Below are 17,832 nucleotides of genomic sequence, written 5' to 3'. Positions count from 1 at the left end.
CCCAGGGGATTCTCAGTTCATGCATTTTGCCCCCGGGCTATCTGCCCATCTTCTCCACAGGAGCACAGCAATGCCCCCAGGGCTCCACGCCAACCATACCACAGACCTTTACAACTCAAGTCTTTGAGCCCCACTGTTGTAAAAATTCACAGAAAGCAACCTCTTTCTTTGTTCCAGTCAATGGCTTTGGGAAAGTGTTTTCCTTGTGCAACCCCCTGTGTGCTCCTCTTTCCTTATCTCATTCTCTCTCTCTTCTTTCTTTCTCTCACCTTTCTCTGTGACAAGGGCTCCCTTCTCTCCACAGCACCCGTGATCCGTTTCTCCCCCAAACTGCAGCTCTGCTCCCCCACTTGCAAGATAATGCCCTCTTTTCTCCCTCTAGTTGTGTGCACTTTGTTCTGTCAATCCTTAGATAGGCCTTTTGGGTATTCACAATGATTTGCTATTAATCTAGTTGTGTTTCATGGTCAAAGAAAGCTTAGGGTCCTCCTACTACTCCACCATCTTAGCTGCCCACCACTTGTATCTGTTTTTGTTTTTGTGTTTTTTGTGTTTTTTTTTAAGATTTTATTTATTTATTTGACAGATAGAGATCACAAGTAGGCAGAGAGGCAGGCAGAGAGAGAGGAGGAAGCAGGCTCCCTGCCAAGCAGGGAGCCCATGCGGGGCTCAATCCCAGGACCCTGGGATCATGGCCCGAGCTGAAGGCAGAGGCTTTAATGCACTGAGCCACCCAGGTGCCCCTGGTATTTGTTTTTACCTAAGTACTAAGTGTAGTGATTCTTTGAGCACAGTCTAGGATAATGTTGTCAACAACATCTCAACGGGTATAACATGATGAAGACAAAATGTATTTATGTATTCTGAAAGAGGAACTATGAATTCTTTTAAATCTCCAAGTAAGAAAATCAGTATGTTCATAGGAAAGGGTGTTTATGTTATAATAGTATTACTTTAAAGGGGTGGTTAATCCACCTTCAGCATTAGTCCAGACAACTGGATGAACTTAACATTGTGATATCACCTCTACAGGTAAATATTCATTAAGAAACACATACATAATATCATAGTTTACTTTTTAAAAATTTGCAGAATAACTTGTCTAAAATGTGGGTTTTGCAGAGATATATATTTTAGGTCTTTCCCAACATGACACTGAATTGACAGAAATGATGTACATAGATGAAAAATTCTGTAATAGAAAAAAGAATGGAGACACACCAGTGAACAGAAGATTTTAGTGAATTTCTGAAAGGCATAAATTAGTCAAAAATTTAACAAAAGAGACATAGGGTAGTGGAATCTATAAAGAGACATGAACAAGAGAAGTCTACACAGGAAATCTGAGTTTCTGAGACCCCCAAATCCTATTCCACACACACCCAACCTAATGTAGGACCAGTCAGTATATACACCACACTCATATACTCATGGATTGATGTAAACTGTTTCATTTAAAGAAAAAACCAGTTGGGGAGACAGATATTTATGTTTATAAAAGAAATACACACCAGTTGTTTTTATTGCCAGTACAGTCTTTGGGTCATCATGTTACATGAGCAAGCAAAAATGTAGATAATTTAAGAAAAAATCAGCACAATGGGAATGTTATATAACATTAAGAATTAAACCACAGACCTATGCAATAACATGGATTCTCTAGTGAAAAGTAGTAACAATGTCTGGACTCTGCTGTATTCACTCCCTTTCCCTGGACTTGAAGGTATCGTTCAGAGAAACAAACACATAGCAGTTGAGCTGGTCTAATCTTGTGATCAGAAACTCCAGAAATACATATTAATATTTGTTTTAAATGCTTTCCTGTTTTGTATCTTTAAACAAACACCTAATTGAAGAGCTTCTCCCTGAGGTTGTGCTGTACTCTGTCCCTGGGGCTAATTCTCATGATAAGAAGAATAAGAATGATTCACTTTAGATGTATGATACTCATGATTGTCCTGAAAGAAGTTCAAGAAGGTGAACTGGTGTGTCGCACACACGTCAGGCCTAGTAATCATGCAAGACTCATTACAGTATGAGAATGAGTGATGCATGGGCACCTGGATGGCTCAGTGGGTTAAGCCTCTGCCTTCAGCTCAGGTCATGATCTCAAAGTCCTGGGATTGAGCCCCACATCAGGCTCTTTGCCCAGCAGGGAGCTTGCTTCCCCTTTCTCTCTGCCTGCCTCTCTGCTTACTTGTGATCTCTCTCTCTCTCTCTGTCAAATAAATAAATAAAATCTTTAAAAAAAAAGAGAGAGAGAGAATGAGTGATCCATTCTCACTTCATTTGAAATATTTGTGCTGTCAGTTTCATTTTCAATTTACATATGCTTTGTAAATAGTTATTTACTAACTCATGGGTTTCAGCCACTGTGCTAAACACCACAAAAGATTGGAAGAGTACTAGGGCTTCTAAAGTGTAATTTAAGGAAGTGTATAAGTTAAAAGTAAGTATTACACAAGAGCATTTGTGACCTAAAAAAATAAAGGAAATATACAATGACTCAAACAATACCTCTTTGAGGTAATCTGGAAATACATCAAGGAAGCTATAACATTTAAGATAGATCTTGAAGAAAGGACCCATTTCAATTATAATTTAAGGTGGGTGCAATTGAGAAAGGATTCTTTGCAGAAAGACAAAACAACAGTTTTGTACAACAAAACTGTGTACTTAAGAAGAAAGAGTCCAGAAGGATTTCAGTTAACTCATTTCAGCATAACACAGAATCCATTAGGAGTATTTTAGGAGACTTGAGAGTGAAATCAAGGTTTTGGGGGGATGAATCTCACGTAATGCCAGGGAGAACAAGTGTATATGTCCACAAACATACACAGATATTAAAGATGGGAATAAAAATGACTTTAGCACTGAAGTAATTAACACTAGGGCAATTATAACTGCAAAAATTGTTTAAAACTAGTCAACACAAGAGCATCAAAGTGACTCAGTCAGTTGGGTTTCTGACTCTTGATCTTACCTGAGATTTTGATCTCGGGGTCCTTAGATCAGTCCCTGTGTTGGATCCCACACTAGGTGTGGAGACTACTTTAAGACAACAACAACAACAGCAACAACTACAGCGGCATCTGGGTGGCTCATTTGGTTAAGCTCATTTGGTTCAGCAGTTGGCTCAGATCATCATCCTAGAGTCCTGGATTATAGCCCTACATTGGGCTCCCAGCTGGGTGGAGAGTCCACTTCTCCCTCTGCCCATCTCCTCCACTCCTGTGTGCTCTCTCTTCCTAAAATAAATAAATAAAATCTTTAAAATTTACTTATAACAGCAACAATTTACTAATCAACACATAGCAAATATATAATCCACCAGGGTTATATACAGTCTATATAGTATGTATGTAGGTATATTTATATATCATTCATTTTGTACATATACATATATGAGTAAAATATGCATATGCATATATACAGTTCTAGATACATATGTCATGTATAATAATCTTTTAGATATGACAATCCATAAAAAGTTGCTGAAGTGGGTTATTATTTAGTCAATGTTTTGGAAGTAAGAATATCAATAGGATGTAGAAGAAGTAACAAGATTACAGCAAATGGCAGAAATGAGCAGTCTTAGTGTGAAGACCTCAGTTATAACAGTAGAATGGTGTGGGTAATCAGTGGTGAGAGAGGAAGGGCAGAGGTGAACCTGAAATCTGATCACTCATTATACTTTTGGGTCTCTGTTCACTCAAATACAACCCTGACTCCAATGTGGAATGAATGCAATGTGAGTCTTTGGGGTACATAGCTGTATGATTGTCAGATATATCATATTCAAATTCTTTTTTAAAGAAATTACCCTATTTCAATGCTTAATGCATTTATGAAGCCACATTGAAACATGCAAGCATGTGAAATATTTTTTTTCCTTTTAAATTATTTTTAGGTCATGAATGTTTGATTAAAATTCCCTCTATTTTTGACTTCATATACATATATTTGTTTTGTAATCTCACCTTAAGTCATTTAAACATTAGGACAATTACAACTGCAAAAAATGAACACTAATCAACACCTAGCAAGAATGAAATCTGTACAATTTGTCATTCTAGTGAAATGAGAACAGATAATAATGTGAATTCTAAGAATTTCTCTTCAATATTTTCCTCAATGAATCTATGACTTCCTTATTTCTCAAACTGTAGATAAGTGGATTTAACAAGGGAATTATGATAGTGTAAAATAGAGAGTCCATCATATCTTGGTCTTCTGATTGTGTAGATATGGGGCGCACATACATGAAGACAAGAGCACCGTAGTATAAGGAGACAGATAAGAGATGGGCTCCACGGGTAGAGAAGGCTTTCTTTATGCCTTGTAGAGACTTCTTTTTTAAGATTGTAGAGAGAACTAGTATGTAGGAGACAAGAACTATCAGAATGGTGAACATCTGTATTGACCCAGCAAAAACAAATACTGTCAGATAATTGACAGAAGGGTCAGTGAAAGAAATCTTAAGTAATGGTATAATGTCACAGTAAAAGTGATGTACTATTATGGAATTGCAGAAGGTTAATCTGAATAAGAAAGAAATATGAATAATGGCATGACGTAGGCCACATAAAGTGACAAAACAAATGGATGCACAGTGTCTTGGACATAATCACTGGATAATGTAATGGTTTGCAAACGGCCAAATAGCAATCATATGCCATTGTTGCCAGCAGAAAGCATTCCACTGTTATACTTACTGCAAAGGAAAAAAATTGTATCATACATTCTGAAAGAGATATCATTTTGGTCTTGCCAAAAAAGTTGACCAGCATCTTGGGGGATACTGTGGATGATATCCAAGCATCCACAAATGCCAAACTCCCAAGAAATAAGTACATAGGGATGTGAAGTTGAGAGTCATCCCATATGAGAGCAATTAGGTCAGAACTTTAGGAACAAGGGGATTTGCCACTGCGGTTCATATGTGAGTCCTGTGAGAATCAAATCTGTCAGCAATGTTACATTTCCAAGTCCTTTTCTATGTTCCTTTTCCATATCCTCACTGACTGTTGCCTGAAATGAAATTTAGTAATTGGAAAAAAGTCACTCAATTTACAACAAGAAAATATAGAAAGGAGAGTTGAAATAAAATTATGCACATCAGAAAACCATCTCAAATTTGTTTATTGCCTCTCTATTGATTGGAATCTATTGTAAGGGCTTTGAATTTCAATTTTTAAAATGTGCAGCAATGAACAGAATTAGAAAAATGAAGGACATTGTAGTACATCCTAAATTTATGGGACAGGATCTGCGTAATTTGGAAATTTTATGTTTGGAATGTGGATGTAGGGTAAAGGGAAAAGGATCTTGAAGGGCCTCAGTAATAAAATGAGTTAAATGGCATGTGGAGGATCATGAACATTTTTCATCAGGGAATAAGCATGCACTGAAACTAAGAAAAAAGAGTAGTACTGGTGGATTCTTTCTAAAATGAATATATGGAGGTGTAGAAAATAGACTGCAGAGAATTTGAAATTAGGGTCAGGAATACTAGTAAAAAAGCTACTACTATTCAATGTTCTCAAACCAGAACCTATAGAAAAACGTCAAATCTATATTTTGCATAAAATGTCCTCCAGATCACACATTCTGGGGAAAGTTTTATGCAAAATATAGATTTGAGGTTTTACTGTAGACAATGATTTAGTGAGTCAATTATTAAGGCTAATAATCTGTATTCTCTTTGAACTCTAAGTGAACCAAACACATGTGACATGGCTAATCTGTGTGTGAAATGACATTGAGATTGGTGGGAAGATGAAGAGACAGAAGGAAAGTGTTCAGAAGATAGATGCAGTGCTTCTCTGACACATTACAGGGTTAGTCAGTGAAGAATGGAATCATCACTTGGCAACTGGGTAGATTCTCAACAAAATTTGATTGAGAACTCAGATGCAGGGGCCATTTTGTGGACATTAGTGCATGTGTACTTTGTAGTTTGAGTCTACTGCAAATCATGAATTGAAAATCATTGGGTAGACTGAAGGCATAGTTATGTACGACCTATTGGAGAATACATAAAGTGAAGAGAATGGTAAATAACTAAACTGAAAATGTATATTAAAGTGGAGTGAAGTTATATATCTCCTTTGGGTAGCCAAACTGATCCTCCTTTCTACCACTTAATTTTGATGCTAGCAAACTCTAACACCCATTGTGGGACCCAAGAGTGCTACGGTTGATTTTCCTATCCCCCTGACATCTAGAGTGAGGGGACATGATGTAGGTTTGGCAACTCTACATCACTCACACTAGAGTTGAAATTTGGAATGGGGGAGGAAAAGGGACAAGGACAAAAGATAATCTGAATTGTAAGGGCAGCCAAGGCACAATATGAAGGTTCCAGCAAATGCACGCTGCATCCACACCAGTGACTCTGTCCATGAGAACAGTGGCATTCTCACATAGCAGTGGTGACAACAGCCCCATGGAGTCAATGTTGGAAAATAATTTTTGCTATTGGCAGATGACCATGCTTGCTTCTGTTCCTGCCCATTTATTCTCAGAAGATTCCTTTAATTTCCCATCATTTCCATGTAAGATTCCATTCCAAAAAATAATTTCTTGTTGAAACCAATAGTTCTGACTGGCAGTGAATAAAGACAGGGAGAGACCAGGAAAGGATACTGAGCAGAATGATCAAGATAAATGTCATGAACACAAAGAGAGGAAGATAGTCAAAAAGGTCAAAGAAAATTATGGTATCAATCACTAAAATAAATGCTCTGGCAGGATAAGGAGTGAACAGGTGTGATTAAGCATGGAAACTAAGAGATGGCTTTAGTGAGAGCAATTTCTGTCCTGTGATGCAGTGGAGGCCAGAGCATAATGAGCAGTGAGTGGGAAACAACTGCACAACAGTGAGAAGGGAAGCAAGATTAAATATTCCAAGAATTTGGACAAGAGTTGTTATATGTCTACTGCGGGTAGGAAAAATAGAACATTTTTCCTTGATATTGCTTTATTAAAAATTTTCAAAAGAGAGAAATGGAGAGAAAGCCACAAAAAGAAGAAAGAAGACAGTATAAGAAGTTTGGGTGGGTGAAGATCACAAGATGCAAGAACAGAAATAGAGAATAATAGACTCATGGCTAGTAAGTGTGGGAAAGACAAGCAGAAAAGAAAGATTAAGAATCTATCAGGGGTGACTGTGTGGCTCAGTGGGTTAAGAGGCAGACTTTCGATTTCAGTTCAGGTCATGATCTCAGAGTCCTGGGATTAAGCCACACATTGGACTATGCACTCAGTGGGGCATCTGCTTGAGGATTCTCTCTCTCTCTCTCACTCTGTCCTTCTGCCTACTTGCACTCTTTCTCTCTCTTTCTAAAATAAAGAAATAAATCTTTAAAAGAAAAAAACGAATGTATCAGTAAAGGCCCAGGATTTAGGGATAAATGTTTATTTTAACCCTGGGTGCTGTTTAAGGTTGTCAACAATAGGAATCTTTTCCTTCCTTATTTTATTCAAATTTCCAAATTTATTTTTCCATGGAATATGTGTATGTAACAGATTTTCTGGTCAAATTTTACATCACAAACTTTGCTCAGAAATATATTAGCACTGCCTGAAAGGTTTTTCATATTTAAAAGTTGCTTTACATTTGCTATAACAGTTATTAGGACTGACTTTTTCTAGAAATCCTTATGGTTTTACTTGAGAACATCTTTTCTTTACCAGTGTTTTTGCAGAATAAAATTGAGGCAGAATGGAGTGGAATACAGGTGATATAAATAAGAAAGCTACTAATCTCACATGATAAAGGTATTTTTATTGGAAAAAAAACTCCTTTCTAGGCAATTCCAAATCACTATATAATGAAAAAATCTCAAATTCAGTTTGTGTGGGTACTTATTAAGGTATAAATGCTGGAAAGAGAAGTGAAGAAGCACCTACTGCCTATTTCCTGCTACATGTATATAAATAGTCAATGAAATGCTTGTCAGAAGTGGAAGATAGGATAGAGTTAATACACAATTGACCTGCCTTAAATGTCTGAATGAGAAAATGTGATCAGTTAAATGTAATGGAGCTTTTAATCAGAATAAGCAAAAAGATTACTGATGTAGGAAACATTATGAAATGCTATTTAAATGTAGTTTAAATTGTTTAACACTCTAGTTCATGAATACTTTTAAATTCCTTAGAGATATGTTAAGAAATAATAAAACACTGTTAAAGGGAGTAATTCAGTCTTACATCTATGTTACTTACTAGAGGAGAGTCATTAAGATTTAATATGTAAATTATTCAGTATTTGTTTTCCTTTACTCACCTGGTTTTTGGCTCTTGTAATCCCAATGTAAAATTATTATAAATGTAAGAGTATATCAAATCTATATATAAAGAATAATGAATTTTATAGTAATCATTTCTCTCTTACCCATATCTTATAAGAAATTGAGAAAATTTTTTTGAGGTGTTAGGTTTTCTAAAGGAGATAAGAAATACAGTAGCACTGAAACGACCATAACATGTGTAGTAACTTCTCGCACACTGATTCACTTTGGAGCTTCCTTTAACAAGCTCAGGAGAATGTTGTTTATACCAATTTGTTTCAAGCACAAGAGTCAACCTGTTGTACAACTGTGGGCTTTTTGTCAGAATAAGAAGGAACGAAGAACTAAAATACTCCCAATAGCACCTAAGGCTTCCCTTTAGGACAAAACCAAATTGTTCTTCTGTGCATTGTAAACCTGAACATGTGTGAAAAGTCCAGGTAACTCATAGGGCTTTATAGACTCTGAAATCATAAACATCAAGTCATCATAGATATTATATTTTATGCCCCCATTTTCCACTATTAATGACACCTCTGACATATTTATACAAATTTTAATATATAAATGTTGATGCTCTGAGTGCTTAGATTAGTATGATCACATCTGAGCCAATTGTACATGATTTTAATGAGGCCAAAGTTCTGCATTCCCTTCAGGGGAAACTCAAATACAGGTGTCCTTCTCATGCAAAATGCAGCTCATGTTCCAGAACTACACTGAACTTCATACTTTCATTTGTAAATAGGTGAGACATCTTACTTCACAGAGGTCAAGGGAAGATGAAAGGGAAAACAAAACAAAGGACCATAGTGAGAGATGCCATATATCAATGCTTCTCAAATATTAATGCCTGTGAATTTCCTAGGAATTTTCCTAAAGTGCAGATTCTCTTTTGATAGGTCAGGGAGGATGTCCAAAGTCTTCATTAACAATGTGATGACCTGGACATTTGCCACCTTTAGGGCCTTCCATCCTTGGAGGGCCTAGATGATCTCAGAGATAGATCATTGGAGAAACACTTAAAGAAAAGTGGTAAATGTAGCTGCCATCCAAAGAGAAGCAAGAGGAGCCAGATGGGATGAGAAAGACCAACATGGTTGGGCTCACATGGGGTCTGGAGGCTAGGTCATGCCCTTTGTTCTTGTTCCCACTTTTAAGGACAACTAGTGAGATATTTTGAACACGGTGGTAAGGTGTTCATATTTACCTTTCAACATGAAGAGAGATGTGACATAATGTTCAATCAGAAAATAATGACATTATATATGTCAAAAGAGTACAATGTACAAATAGCAACATTTTTTTTAAAGATTTTATTTATTTATTTGACAGACAGAGATCACAAGTAGGCAGAGAGGCAGGCAGAGAGAGAGGAAGAAGCAGGCTCCCTGCTGAGCAGAGAGCCCGATGCGGGGCTCAATCCCAGGACCCTGGGATCATGACCTGAGCCAAAAGCAGAGGCTTTAACCCACTGAGCCACCCAGGCACCCCCCAAATAGCAACATTTTGATTTGGTATCTAAGGAGGAGTAAAAGTGCTTAACCTCCACATGGGACTTGACAGCAGCTAGGGGGAAACAAAGGGCTTATATTTTGGTGGAGTCATTAATCATTTATTGTGTGCTTAGACTTTGTTTGTGACAGCCAAAGAAAATGGGTGAAATAAACTACATAGATAAAAGAGAAGCCCTGGGGCGCCTGGGTGGCTCAGTGGGTTAAGCCGCTGCCTTCGGCTCAGGTCATGATCTCAGGGTCCTGGTATCCAGTCCCGCATCAGGCTCTTTGCTCAGCAGGGAGCCTGCTTCCCTCTCTCTCTCTCTTTCTGCCTGCCTCTCTGTCTACTTGTGATCTCTCTCTGTCAAATAAATAAATAAAATCCTTAAAAAAAAAAAAAAGAGAAGCCCTGTCAAAACTCAGTAGGAGGGTGTGTAAGCAATATGTGTACTGGAAATTTCAACATAATCCAAACGTGAGTTAAAATTAATTCTTATCTTCAATTTTGCCTATTTATCTCTCACCTCATATTGTGGTCCATCTATGGGTACAAAAGTCTGTATTGTTGCTTCCAATATTAGTAGTCTTCTCAATTTTAGTTATTCTCTTAAAGATATTTATTTATTTATTTATTTGAGAGAGAGAGAGAGCACAGACGAAGCATGAGAGAGAGAAGCAGACACCCCACTGAGCAAGAGCTGGATGCAGGACTCAATCCCAGGACCCTGACATCATGACCTGAGCAGAAGGCAGATGCTTAACAAACTGAGCCACTCATGTGCCTCTCAATTTTAGTTATTTTAAATGGTGGGCCAGTGTATCTCACTATAGTCATGTGCATTTTCTCAATGATGAATTTTATTGAACATATTTTTGTGTCTCTGTTTAATATCTGCATATCTTGTTTACAAAAGTGTCTACTGAAATATTTTCTATTTCTAAATTGAATTATATATTTTTTATTTTTTAGCTTTGAGATTCTTCTTATATTCTGCTTATGAGGCTCTTATCAGATACATGATTTGCAAATATTTATTCAAGGACCTTGATCTTCTTTCCCTGCCATAAGCTATCACATTTATTCCTTATGAAGCAGCTACTGTAGACCTATTGGTAGACATTTGTATACCAGAAGTTGAGAAATATATTCAACAAAATTCAAGGCTCTTATATCTAGGTAAAATTTCTAGCAATCCAGCAATGGGTCATGGGGAGACATCTCTTCTAAGGTAAAGGATAAGTTGCTGCATCTGGCCCTCTTATAACCAAAAGAAAGCTAAAACACCTATTGGGAGCCTGTGGATTTGGATCCAATGTCATCTTCATTTGGGTGTATTATTCCAACCCACCTACCAAGTGTCCAGGAAAGCTATTAGTTTTAAGTGTGGCTATGAACAGGAGAAGGATTTACAAAGGTGTAAGCAGCTGTACAAGGTGCTCTACTCCTTGGGTCACATGATCCACCAAAACTAATGGTAGTTCAAGGCATAGTGGGAGATAAGGACACTTTTTGGGGACTTAGGCAGATCTCTGTAGGCAAATCACAGCACAGGCCCTTAGGTTTAGAGCTAAGCCATGCTATCACCACAGACAATTACTCTCCATTTGAAAACCAGAAGGATGGAACTAGAAAAAACTAGAACTGGAAGGATGGATTTGTCATTAACTGAAATGGGTAAGAGGGTGGTTTGAGGAGTAGCTTTGGCAAAGAAAATCAAAGTTCCTATTCATTTAGGTCTTTGTCTTCTCCTCCTTCCTAGTCTTCTTGAATATCTATTCTCATTCATTTTACTGCTCCAACTTTTCTTTTCCTTCCTTCTGCCCATGACTTTAAAGCCTACTGCTGAGAACTACTGACATTCATTGAGCATCAGTGAATCCTGTGTGTCACTCAAGGCCAAAGAGGTTGTTGTCCTCTGGGAACATCTTTCTATATCACTTTTTATTTCAGAGAATAATTACTGAAAGGATTTTTGTTAAAGATTTATAATTCAAACAAGCAGTCATTGATATTTGTGTTGCAGATTTATTTGATGTAGTCACAAAATGCATAAATTTCACACTAAATGAGCAGTTCATGGAGAAATTTGTTGATCTTAGAAACCATAATAGAGGGATTGATCTGCTTCAGACCTATGAGTACATTGATCTCAGCAGTACAGTTGGGGGAAAAAGGAAATAAATATGCTGGTTGTTGATCTCTGTTATTGACCCAGATGAGTCAGTACATTGCCTCAGCTTGGAATAAGTGGTATCACAGTAAACTCTGTTCTGTTGATAATATACTTTAAAGTTAGATAATAACTTACCAAATTGGAAATATGAAGTTGAGAGAAGCAGCGAACACATTGGATGAAGAATATAAACATCCCCAAAATATGTCATTACTGGGCCATTTTAAAGAGTAAATTTTTATTTTATTTTTAACGTACAAAGAAATTTTTCTTTCTGTTCTTGATAACAAGTAAATGCATCATGATCAGCAACCCCTGAATATTCTCTTCATATTCTTTTTTTCCCCCCTAATAGAACAGTGCACCTTTTAATAAGGTTTTTTCCCCTCCTCCCTTCCCTCAGTGGCATCCAGGAAAAATAGTCAATTGAAGTTTGTGCCCATGAATTATTAAGATCTTTCCAACTTCTCTGAGGTAAAGAGATTTTTGTGATGAAACTAATAGCTTTGTTTTTAATTAACATATAATGCATTATTTGTTTCAGGAGTACAGGTCTGTGAATCAATAGTGTTACATAAATCACAGCACTCACCATAGCACATACCTTCCCCAATATCCATAATCCAGCCACCCCATCCCTCTCCCATCAACATCCCCAGAAATCCTCACTTTGTTTCTTGAGTTTAAGAGTCTCATGATTTTTCTCCCTCCCCAGTCACATCTTATTTCATTTTTCCCCCTCTTCCCCCTAGGACCCCCTACCTTGCCTCTCAAATTCTGCACATCAGAAAGATCATATGATAATTGTCTTTCTCTGATTGACTTATTTGGCTTAGCATAATACCCTCTAGTTCCATCCAGGACGTTGCAAAAGGCAAGATTTTGTAGGGCTTTTTAATGACTGCATATTATTCCACTATATATATATATAGTGGAATAATATATATATAATATATATAGTGGTATATATATATATATATATATATATATATATATATATATACCACATCTTTATGCATTCATCTATTGATCTACATCTAGGTTCTTTCCATAGTTTGGCTATTGTGGACATTGCTGCTATTATCATTCCCATGCACGTGCCCCTTCAGTTCACTACATTTCAATCTTTAGGGTAAACAGCCAGTAGTGTGATTTGTGATTGCTGGGCAGTGGGGTAGCTCTATTTTCAACTTTTTCAGGACTCTTCACACTGTTTTCCAGAGTTGCTGCATCAGCTTGCATTGCCACCAACAGTGTAGAAAGGTTCCCCTTTCTCTGCATCCTTGCCAACATCTGTCATTTCTTGACTTGTTAATTTTAGCTATTCTGACTGGTGTGAGGTGGTATCTCATTGTGGTTTTGATTTGTATTTCCTTGATGCTGACCACTGTTGAGCACATTTTCATGTGTCTCTTGGCCATTTTGGATGTCTTCTTTGCCAAAATGTCTGTTCATGTTTTCTGCCCATTTCTTGATTGGATTATTTGTTCTTTGGGTGTTGAATTTGATAAGTCCTTTATAGATTTTGGATATTAGCCTTTTGTCTGATATGTCATTTGCAAATATCTTCCCCCATTCTGCCAGTTGTCCTTTGGTTTTGTTGACTGTTTCCTTTGCTGTGCAAAAGCTTTTGATCTTGATGAGGTCCCAATAGTTCATTTTTACCTTTTCTTCCCTTGCCTTTGGCAATGTTTCTAGGAAGAAGTTGTTGCAGCAGAGGTCGAAGAGGTTGCTGCCTGTGTTCTCAAGGATATTGATGGATTCCTGTCTCACATTGAGTCGTTCATCCATTTTTGAGTCTATTTTTGTGTGTGGTGTAAGGAAATGGTCCAGTTTCATAGTTCTGGATGTGGCTGTCCAATTTTCCCAACACCATTTGTTGAAGAGGCTTACTTTTTTCCATTGGATATTCCTTCTGGCTTTGTCAAAGATTAGTTGACCAGAGAGTTGAGGGTCCAATTCTGGGCTCTGCATTCTGTTCCATTGATCTATGTGTCTGTTTTTGTGCTAGTAGCATACTGTCTTGATGATTACAGCTTTGTAATAGAGCTTGAAGTCTGTAACTGTGATACCATCAACGTTGATTTTCTTTTCAACATTCCTCTGGCTATGTGGGGTCTTTTCTGGTTCCATATAAATTTTAGGATTATTTGTTCCATTTCTTTGGGGGGGAAAAGGTGGTATTTTGATAGGGATTGCATTATATGTGTAGACTGCTTTAGGTACCATAGTCCTTTTCACAACATGTGTCCTTGCAATCCATGAGCATGGAATGTTTTTCCATTTCTTTGTGTCTCGCTCAATTTCTTTCATGAGTAATTTATAGAACAAGAAAGGTCTCCAGTACACAACCTAACCCTACATTTGAAGGAGCTGGAAAAAGAACAGCAAAGAAAGCCCAAATCCTGAAGGACCTGGAGAAAGAACAGCAAAGAAAGCCTCAACCCAACAGCAAAGAAAGCCTCAACCTAAACCAGAAGTAATTAAGATCAGAGTAGAAATCAATGAAATAGAAATCAAAAGAATAATAGAACAAATCAACGAAACTAGGAGCTGGTTCTTTGAAGGAATTAAAAGATTGATAACCCCCTGGCCAGACTTATCAAAAAGAAAAGAGAAAGGACCCAAATAAATAAAGTCATCAATGAAAGAGGAGAGAGCACAACCAACGCCAAAGAAATATAAACAATTATAAGAGCATATTATGAACAACTATACACCAGAAAATTTGACAATCTGGAAGAAATGGATGCATACCTAGAGACATATAAACTACCAAAACTGAACCAGAAAGAAATAGAAAACCTGAACAGACCCATAACCAGGAAGGAGATGGAAGCAGTCAACCAAAATCTCCCAACAAACAAGAGACCAGGGCCAGACAGTTTCCCAAGGGAATTCTACCAAAGATTTAAAGAAGAATTAATAGCTATTATCCTGAGTCTGTTCCAAACAATAGAAATGGAAGGGAAACTTCCAAACTCATTTTATGAGGCCAGCATTACCTTGATCCCAAAACCAGACAAAGACCCTGCCAAAAAGGAGAATTACAGGCCAACATCCTTGAGGAACAATGATGTGAAAATTCTCTCCAAAACTCTATCCAATAGGATCCAACAGCACATTTAAAGGATTATTCACCACAATCAAGTGGAATTTACTCCTGGACTGCAAGTTTGGTTCAGCATCCACAAATCAGTGTGATATAATACATTAATAAAAGAAAGAACAAGAACCATATGATACTCTCAGTAGATGCTGAAAAATATTTGACAAAATACAGCATTCTTTCTTGATCAAAACTCTTCACAATGCAGGATAATGGGGTACCTACCTCAATTTCATCAAAGTCATCTTTGAAAACCCACAGCGAATATCATTCTCAATGGGGAAAAACTGAAAGTTTTTCCCCTAAGGTCAGGAACACAGCAGGACTGTCCACTATCACTACTGCTACTCTCAATAGTACTAGAAGTCCTAGCTCAGCAATTAGACAACAGAAAGAAATAAAAGGCATTTGAGTCAGCAAATAAGAAGTCGAACTCTCACTCTTTGCAGATGATGTAATACTTCAATGTGGAAAACTCAAAAACTACACTCCAAAATTACTAGAACTCATACAGGAATTCAGTAAAAAGTGTCAAGATATAAAATCAATGCACAGAAATCAGTTGCATTTCTATACACCAACAGGAAGATGGAAGAAAGAGAAATTAAGGAATCAATCCCATTTACAATTGCACCGAAAGCTATAGGATACCTAGGAATAAACTTAACTAAAGAGGCAAAGAATCTTTACTCAAATAGTAAATTTAGATCAATAATAAATTCCTGTATTTGAGATAAACATTTCAGTTACCTGAGTTCAGATAGGGATATCTAAAAAAAGTTGATTTCAAGCTCTATATGAGTCAAAGTTCAGGGCTATGAAAAATGATAATCCAGTCTTATGCAGTATAAACAAAAGTATAGATATCAAAATAATGAATATATTTATTAGGAGCATTCTGTTCTTTGATGGTCAGACTACCTAGGAAATATTGTTTTCATATTTGGACCTGATATACAGGCCACAGAGACTTTCTGGAGCTTATGCATAGAATGACCATGTCATGAGAAGAAGTATTGAATAAATATGGAAAATAGAGTTGACCCTTGAATAATGTAAGGGCTAGGAGCACTGTCTCTTTCACTTAGTCAAAAATCTATGTGTAGCTTTTGACCCCCTGAAAGCATAACTACTAACAGCCCACTGTTGATCAGAAGCCTTACCAATAACATAAAATGGTCAATTGAGACATATTTTGTATATTATAAGTATTATATGATGTATTCTTACATAAAGTAAGTTAGAGAAAAAAGAATGTTACTATGAAAATCATAAGGAATAGAATATACATTTACAGTACTGTTCTATTAAAAATCTGCATATATGTCAGCCTGTACACTTAAACCATGTTATTCAAGGTATTCAGTTTTGTATTGCAAATATATAGGAAGAAGTTTATTATTGACAGAGTTTGAAGGGAAACTGGAGAAAAGACTTGTGTAGTTCCAAAAAATAAAACAAGCTCTAGAAGGTTGAAATTGGTTTAGCGTTGATATTAAGACATTTCTAATAATTAAAATAATGTAAAAATGGGAGGGGTTGGTTTGTAAAGTCATCAGCTATCATCCCATGTTGTTGAGAAAATTATGGTAATTAAAGCTGCCATTTATTGAGTGCTGAGATCCTCTGTTTTATGCTTTATGTATATTCTTTCAATAAGTCTTTCACAATCACCATTCATTAACTTCTTATTCCTGTCTTGAGAACCTATAAGGATATAGATTTATTTGTATGTGGAGCCAGAAGGTTTTTGCTTCAAATGCTGGATCTACTGTTTACTGTGTTACCTTGTACAAATTATTTGTACTTCTTGCCTCAGTTCCTTCATTTATAAAATTTATAAATCCTTCATAGGGCTTTAGGGAGGATTAATACACAGAGCATGTGCAGAACAGTGCCTGACAGAGTGAGCCTTGGTAATTGTTTTAACTGTTAGTGTCCTTTTACTTCTATCGGATAGCATCTGTTTGAACAAAGTGCTTTAAATAAGAATCCCTGGGGTGCCTGGGTGGCTCAGTGGGTTAGAGCCTCTGCCTTCGTCTCAGATCATGATCTCAGGGTCCTGGGATCGAGCCCTGCATGGTGCTCTCTGCTCAGCAGGGAGCCTGCTTTCTCCTCTCTCTCTCTCTGCCTGCCTCTCTGCCTACATGTAATTTCTATCTGTCAAATACATGAATAAAATCTTTAAAAAAATAAAGAAGAATCCCCAATAATAACTTATTCCTTTCTCACTATTTTTTAAAAAAGATTCTAAAATTTATTTTAGAAAGAGAGAGAAGGAGAGAGATAGCATAAGCAGGGGGAGGGGCAGAGGGAGAAAGAGAGAGAATCCTTTTTTTTAATCAAACTTTTAATTTTTTATAAACATATAATGTATTTTTAGCCCCAGGGGTATAGGTCTGTGAATCGCCAGGTTTACACACTTCACAGCACTCACCATAGCACATACCTTCCCCAATGTCCATAACCCCACCACCCTCTCCCGACCCCCCTTCCCCCAGCAACCATCAGTTTGTTTTGTGAGATTGTCTCTTATGGTTTGTCTCCCTCCTGAGCCCATTTTCTTTCATTTATTCCTTTACTACCCCCTAAACCCCCCACATTGCATCTCCACTTCCTCATATCAGGGAGATCAATATGATAGTTGTCTTTCTCCGAATGACTTATTTCACTAAACATAATACGCTCTAGTTCCAACCACGTCATCACAAATGGCAAGATTTCATTTCTTTTGATGGCTGCATAGTATTCCAGTA

General features: G+C 37.0%; 2 pseudogenes; one reads left to right on the top strand and one right to left on the bottom strand.

Annotated features, from left to right (window-relative positions):
• Positions 1 to 4,105: 4,105 nt before the first annotated feature.
• On the bottom strand, positions 4,106 to 5,013 carry LOC111146596 (annotated as a pseudogene).
• Positions 5,014 to 5,209: 196 nt separating this feature from the next.
• LOC111146588 overlaps positions 5,210 to 17,832 on the top strand; it is a 17,757-nt pseudogene continuing 5,134 nt past the window's right edge.

The sequence above is a fragment of the Enhydra lutris genome, unplaced genomic scaffold (genome assembly GCF_002288905.1).
Source record: "Enhydra lutris kenyoni isolate GAN:26980312 unplaced genomic scaffold, ASM228890v2 scaffoldscaffold2, whole genome shotgun sequence".
Taxonomy (NCBI): domain Eukaryota; kingdom Metazoa; phylum Chordata; class Mammalia; order Carnivora; family Mustelidae; genus Enhydra; species Enhydra lutris.
This window is presented reverse-complemented; position numbering and strand designations above follow the sequence as displayed.